Source organism: Gopherus evgoodei, chromosome 3 (assembly GCF_007399415.2).
Source record: "Gopherus evgoodei ecotype Sinaloan lineage chromosome 3, rGopEvg1_v1.p, whole genome shotgun sequence".
In the NCBI taxonomy this organism is placed as follows: domain Eukaryota; kingdom Metazoa; phylum Chordata; order Testudines; family Testudinidae; genus Gopherus; species Gopherus evgoodei.
This window is the reverse complement of record NC_044324.1, coordinates 26,562,118-26,568,860: the sequence shown is the minus strand read 5'-3', so window position 1 is coordinate 26,568,860 and position 6,743 is coordinate 26,562,118.

The following is a 6,743-nucleotide window of genomic DNA, read 5'->3' as shown; positions in this document are numbered from 1 at the left end:
CGAAACCCCCTTCCCGCCCCGCCCCCGAGCACTGCTTTACCACGTTATGTCAGAATTTGTGTTATATTGGGTCGCATTATGTCAGAGTAGAGGTGTACTTGTATAGAGCCATCTAAGGTCTCTATAAAGACATTTAAGTCTTACCCACACTTCCTGCAGTTGTAAACCTTGCAACTTTGTCATCTCTTGACTGGACTGCTTCAATGCAGTCTAGAGCAGTGGTTCTCAAACTAGGTCCGTTGCTTGTTCAGGGAAAGCCCCTGGTGGGCTGGGTCAGTTTGTTTACCTGCCAAGTCCACAGGTTCAGCTGATTGCGGCTCCTACTGGCTGCGGTTCGCTGCTCCAGGCCAATGGGGGTTGCAGGAAGGGCGGCCAGCACGTCCCTCAGCCCATGCCACTTCCCGCAGCCCCCATTGGCCTGGAGTGGTGAACCGCGGTCAGTGGGAGCCACGATCAGCCAAACCTGTGGACGCAGCAGGTAAACAAACCGGCCTGGCCCACCAGAGGCTTTCCCTGAACAAGCGGCGGCCCTAGTTTAAGAACCACCGGTCTAGAGAATACACTTTACAGCCTTTTGAAACCTGAACAAATCCAAAATGTGGCAACTTGATTGCTAAGTGAGTTGCCAGAAGCATGTTACACCTTTGCTTTGGGATCTGTGCTGGCAGACACAAAAAGGTCTTAAATTGGCAACAGAAAAGGAGGATGCTAAGAAGGCAAATGTATTACAAACTCAGCATATCGAGAACAAAGTGAAACCACATGGAAAATAATGTGAAGAGAATAAATGCTATACCAGTGCTAGGAGTCTGAGTAACAAGGAAAACGAATTGGAAATTCTCATTGATGAGAAGAAATTTGGTACAACTGGCATTATTGAAACCTGATGGGATGAGTTGCATGATTGCGATGTTAACATCACTGGTTATACCATGTTTAGGAAACAGAAAGTAGGTAAAGGGTGAAAGAGTGGCACTCTACATTAAAGACAATATTACTTGTTTTAGAGTTACTGATAACTCAGAACCCCAGGATCTGGAATGCGTATGGATCAATGTGGTAACAGCCAAGGAGAGTGTTCTGGTGAGGGTCTGTTACCACCAAATCAAACTAGATAACAGAATGAGTTACTCCTTACGCACCTGTCCGTAATGTGTGGAAAGAAAAATAGTGTTAATATGTGGCTCTTCAGCTTGAGAGGAAGGCATATGCCAGAGGTCTCATTCAGCCAGTAGTAGAACATTATTAGCGCTTCTAAAAGTTATAGATGATAATTTTCTAAAACAAAAGGTATTGTGCTTACCATGAGGTAACTATTTTGGACCTCATTATGATGGATGAAAATGAATTAATCATTGGACTAAAAGTTGGTAGTTTCCCAAAGGCTAGTGACTGTGACCTGGTTACATTCAATATGATAAAACAAAGGACAGGCCAAACAAGTATTCATTTAGTGCTTCAAAAGAGCTACTTTCCCCAAGATGAGGAAAATTATGAGCAAAATTGACTAGGATGAAGATTTTAGACCAAAAAATATGAATGAATATTGAGAATATTTAAACAAAGGTTTACATAGCCAAAAAGCCATGTTCCACAACCAAGAAATAGGACAACTTTGACTAAAAGTCTATCCTGGTTCACTGGCAAAGTGAAGGCAACAGTTAGGAAAAAAAGCAATATATAACAAATGGAAAATTTCAAAAATATCAATTAATACAAATTAGAAGTTACAAAATGTAGACAATTGGTAAGGGATGCTAGAGATATTAGCGAATAATCCATGGCTGGCAAAGCTTAGGACAATAAGGAGGATTTTTTAAAGTATATAAAGAACAAAAGAAATCCTAGCAATGGTATGGGCTCATTACTAGGTGGAGATGGTAAAATTATTAATAATGATGCTGAAAGAGCAGACATGTTCAATAACTACTTTTGTTCCATATTTGGAAAGAGGCAGGATGATATTCTTGTATCACAAGACAAAGTATTTTCCAGTCTATTAGCAAGTGAGGAAGATGTTAAACCAGATTGACTATGGATAAACATTTTTAAATTAGCAGGCCTGGATAACTTGCACCCAAGTGTCCTAAAAAAGCTAGCTGAGGAGATCAGGCCCACAGATGTTAATTTTTAATAAATCTTGGAATACCAAGGATATACCTGGGTATTCCAAGATTGGTATGCTAATGTTGTGCCAATATTTAAAAGCAGCAAGCAGTATCATCTAGGTAACTATAGGGCGTTTAGCCTAACATCCAACTCAGGGAAGGTAATGGAAAGTTTGAAACAGGATTCAATTAATAGTGAATTAAAGGTTAGGAATATAATTAAAGCCAGTCAGCACTGTTTATGGAAACTAGGTCTTGTCAAATGAATGCGCTTTCATTTTTTCAAGAGATTACAAGTTTGGTTGATAAAAGTAACTATGTAGGTGTAATATCCTTGGACTTTGTAAGGTGTTTGACTTAGAATTGCAGAACATTCTGATTAAAAATGTAACACTATACATTATCTAGAAAGCACATGTTAAATGGATTAAAACTGGCTGACAGATTACAGATCATTATTGAATGGTAATGTTTCTAGTGGGGCTCTACAGTGATCACCATATTCATCAATGATCTGGAAGTACATATAAAATCACTGCTGATAAATATAGGGAGATACAGAGTTTGGTGGAGGGGTAAATAATGAGGACAGGGAAATCATACAAAGCAATCTGGATCACTTGGTAAGATGGGCTCATTCTAACAAAAGGCATCTAACAAAAGGCAAAATTATACATCTAGGCAGGACCATCCCTTGGGTGAGTGCGGGGCCCAGGACATAGGTGCCGCGTTTCTAATCTGCCAGGGGGTGCTCCCCTTGGCTACGCCCAGGCCCCACCCTCGCTCTACCCCTTCCCACAAGGCCCACCCCCCCTCTGCTTCTTCCAACCCCTGCTCCGTCACTGCCCTGCCTCTTCCCTGCCTCTTCCTGCCCCACCTCTTCCCCACCCACTTCCACCCCCTCCCCTGAGCACGCTGAGCCCTCGCTCCTCTCCCTTCCCCCCAGCACCTCCTGACACTGCAGGCGAAACATCTGATCTGCAGTTGGCACTGAGAGGGAGGGGGAGGTGCTGGGGGGAAGGGATGTTCTGGTAGTGGGGCTCCTCCTCTTCCCCCCTGTCCACCTGCCATTTGCCTCCTCATCCTGCTCATCCACTTGCCTTACTTCTCCACCCTCTCCTGTGGGGCCCCCCAAAGAGCAGGGCCCAGGGCGGTCACCCCGATTCGTTATAACCAAGGGATGGCTCTGCATCTAGGAACAAGGAATGCATGTGATACCTACAGAATGCAGGACTGTATGCTGGAAAGCAGCAATTCTGAAAGGATTTAGGACAAGCAACACCATCATTTGCCAGCCAGTGTGATGCTGTGGCAAAAAGGGCTCATGTGAGCCTTGGATGTATAAATGGCAATAGTGAGTAGGGAGGTGATTTTACCTGTGGGACCAAAACTGGAATACTGTGGACACTTCTAGAGTCCACAACTTAAAAACTATGTTGAAAAATTGGAGAGGGTACAGAAAAGAGCCACAAAACGACTTGAGGACTGGAGAAAATGCCTTTCAATGAGAGACTTAAAGAGCTCAATCTGTTTGGTTAATCAAAAAGAAGATCAAGAAGTGACTTCATTACAGCGTGTAAATACAAGGAGAAAATACTGGATACTAAAGGGCACTTTAACCTTGTGGAGTACGGCATGACAAGAACCAATGGCTGAAAGCTGAAGCCAGACAAATTCAAATTGGAAATAAAGCACAAATTTCTAAAAGAGACCGTGATTAACCATTAGAACAAATTACCATGAGAAGTGATGGATTCTCCATCTCTGGATGTCTTCCAGTCAAGACTCGATGCCTTTTTTTTTGGAAGATATGCTTTAGCCAAACACGAGTTATTGTGCTCACTACAGAGGTAACTGTGTGAAATTTAATGGTTGTCAAACTAAATGATCTAATGGTCCTTTCTGGCCTTAAACTTTATCTATGACAATCTGTTGGCAACTGGATGGAGCAGAAGGTGTTATTTCTGTCTTAGAAAGCTCAAAATAGCATGGGTGCTTCCTACCTGACATATCACCTGTTTCCTTCTGACATATTGCTTAGCTAAGATCAGCTAGAGTGCTCAAGATGAATGCAGGCAAGAGGGTTTCCTCCTACCCTTAATATGGCTATGGTGGAAAAGATTTCTCAAACAGCAAGGTCTTGCGGTGCAACTTGAAACTGGTCATACTCCAGTCTGATCTCCTCTGCAAGCTCATTCCATAGCTGAGAACTGCAATGGAAGTAGACTGGGAGCCGTGGAAGGATTGGAGCAAAGGAGTGAGTTGGGCTACTGTATTTTGCACAAAATAGAGATTCTTCATTGCTGCAGCTTTCAGACCTAGATACTGTTAGTTACAATAAACCAGTCTTGAGGTGAGTAAATACATTTCTAATGTTAAAAAAAAATCTGAAACCTCAAATATCCTCTATATCCTGCCTCTCCATAAACACACATAGACCCCCACAACTTTTCAGGTTATCATAAACCATCAAAAAGGGCACAAACTCCATTTTGTTTTCCCCTTTCCAGGTCACCTTTAAAAGTAGAGAGGCCAAGCATTTGTAGATGAACAATTGAGAACAATCCTGGCACAGAAATGAACAGGAAATTAAGTAGATGCATTAATTTCTTCCATCTCTCCTCAGGATGGGAGGAATGGAGAAAAAACTCATTTGAGACATGCTAGTCCCTTTGTTTATGTTTTAGCTCTGAAAGGTGCCGAGATACCACAGTGTCGTAAGAACCTGAATAGAATAGAGTAGAATGTATAGAATTTATGGTTTTTGTGAGATTGATACTGATGCAGTTGGAGGACTAATGGGTGTTTTCAAGCCATTGATTAATAAGAAAACTTTTGCTAATTTGTTTAAACAGGAAGTGTAGCTAGCCTAGCAAGTTTCTTAGCACTAGGCATTTAAGAGATTTCTACTGTACTGTTTTTTCCCGTATAGTTAACATAGTGTTTAGCCAGTAGGGGGCTTTATTTGTCAATATCAGTTTGTTGAGAGAAAAACTAATTCATGAGTACAATCATATTTCTGTAATCTTACAGTGAATTGTGCTTAGATAATTTGCATACCTGTATTCTCCAAAACAAATGTTTGATGTCTCATTAGATTGAATGTTAATGGTAATATTCAGAAATTAAGGTTTTAAAACATTTTGTTTCTTCAGGCTGGGAGACCTCATTTTAACTGTGTGCCCGTAGTTGTCTTCATATTAGGTATTTCTTTTTTCTTCTTCTTATATCTACAATTATATGAGTATTCAGTTTAAAAGTTAAAAATATTTTTATTTTTATAAGATGTACAATATCTTATATGCAGAACTGCAAAACAAAGTTATACATAGATGAATCAAAGACTCCACAAAACAAACATTATAAAATATTTAACATAAACATTATAAAATATTTAAACTGGTATACACATTATCATATGCCATAACAAACATTATAATATATTTACAATTGAAATTAAATCAGATGTAAGATCAATACACTGAAATGGAATTGTCTTAGCCTACCGTAGTGCTGAGATGCTATATAGTTAATAACAACATTATTTCTCAGTTATGCAATTCCCTGGATTCGGTTATGAGTATATTATTTGCATAACCACTGAATGGTTATTTCACAATTACAGTACAGTATGTGAATCCCTGTACTCTGATTGGCTGGCAGCCATTGTTAGCTAGTCAGAGAGCAGTGATTTGCATAATCACTATGGTTATTTCTTAACAATTGTACTGCAAATAAGCAAATCTCTCTGCTCCCCTTGGTTCGTCTCTTCAGAATTTTTAATCTGTTTGCCAACAACATAGATGATGCTTCAGTTTCTTCTGACCTTCAGCTGATGCTGAAAATCCCTAAGATTTATATGAAAGAGAAGAAAAAAATGGGGCAATTAAAATACTGTTTGAAAAACAAAAACAGTGTAATTCATTTTCCATGTTCAGGCTCAGTCCTAGCACACATTTTGTCTTTGATAAATAATAATAATCTCTCTCACAGTCAGTCAATGGGAATTTTGACATTGGCTCTAACCTTCCACTCATCTCTCAATACCTGTAATTTAACAAAGTTGTGGTTCCCACAATAATGATCATAAATTTGTTGACCTGTAGGGAAGAAAAAAGGTTGGGGAAAGGAGAAGTTATAGATGAGATCCCAGGGGAGGGCCAGGAGAGAGGTAATCAAGGAAGGAATAGAGGGAAAGGAGAGAATAAAAAGCTTATTTAACATTTTTTAAAGTACCACACTGCAGATACCTACTCCAGTTTTATGATTTGTACATATTTTTTCTTCACTTTTGTTGTAAAATTGGATGTTTAAAATTTCAGCATAATAATAACTTGAGTGATTCCTGTTAACGTCATCATAATTATTTTCTTTGAGCTTATTATCCAGGATATGGTTATTACCTCATAAATCAGGTGCATTTTCAAGTTATCATTATAGTCTACCGGTGTCATGATTCAGGCTCCCAGCCTCCCTGTAACAGGCTCCACTAAAGAGAATGAACCAACCCAGATCCACCTGTGGATGGTTAATTGGATAAGTAGCTGGGTGGTAGTTAATTAGTTAAAGCCAGGGTCTTATAAAGGATTATGAGGGCTCAGGCAGGAGCCCAGAATAGAGAGAGGAAGCTCTTGG